Raw genomic sequence first — 794 nt, forward strand, 5'->3', positions numbered from 1 at the left:
GTACAAGGGGGCCAGGCTCAGAACAATGCTGAGAGGAGCCTGAGAGATTATGTACTGCCCACTCTGATGGGAGTACAAAATAGTATACGCCCACCAGCTGTAGAGGCCAACAACTTTGAAACCAAGCCCGCTATTCTACAAATGGTGCAGTCCTCTGTGCAATTCAATGGGTTGGCTTCTGAAGATTCTCACACCCATTTGTCCAATTTTCTGGAGTTGTGTGGAACCTTCAGATATAATGGGGTGAGTGATGATGCAATCAAGCTTAGGCTTTTCCCATTTTCTCTGAGGGACAGAGCTAAAAGTTGGCTGAACTCACTGCAGCCAAACTCTATTGTCACCTGGCAAGATCTAGCTCAGAAATTTTTGTCTAAATTCTTCCCTCCGTCCAAAGCTGCTAAATTGAGGGGAGAGATCAATAACTTTTGCCAGAATGACGGAGAGTCATTGTATGAAGCTTGGGAACGGTTTAAGGAACTCCTGAGAAGATGTCCTCATCATGGCATTGAACAGTGGATGCTAGTACAAAATTTCTACAATGGTTTATGTCCTACAACCAGAACCATTATTGATGCTGCAGCGGGTGGTACGTTTATGAGTAAGAGTGCAACTGGTGCTTATGAGCTGCTGGAGGACATGGCCACCAATAATCATCAGTGGTCTGAGGAAAGATCATCAGGAGTCAGAAAGGTGGCTGGGGTGCATGAGCTGGATGCAATCACTGCTCTAACAGCACAAGTAGCCTCTCTGACAAAGCAGTTACAACAGAGCATTGTATCTGCTAATGCAGTTCA

At 45.5% G+C, this 794-nt stretch overlaps 1 non-coding gene across 1 annotated transcript; it reads right to left on the reverse strand.

Moving 5' to 3' along the window:
- Positions 1-399: 399 nt before the first annotated feature.
- Positions 400-506, reverse strand: LOC133793098 (small nucleolar RNA R71). Its single transcript, XR_009874558.1, has one exon. It is a non-coding gene; the product is annotated as a small nucleolar RNA R71 (small nucleolar RNA).
- Positions 507-794: the final 288 nt, after the last annotated feature.

The sequence above is a fragment of the Humulus lupulus genome, chromosome 7 (genome assembly GCF_963169125.1).
Source record: "Humulus lupulus chromosome 7, drHumLupu1.1, whole genome shotgun sequence".
NCBI classification, from domain to species: Eukaryota; Viridiplantae; Streptophyta; class Magnoliopsida; order Rosales; family Cannabaceae; genus Humulus; species Humulus lupulus.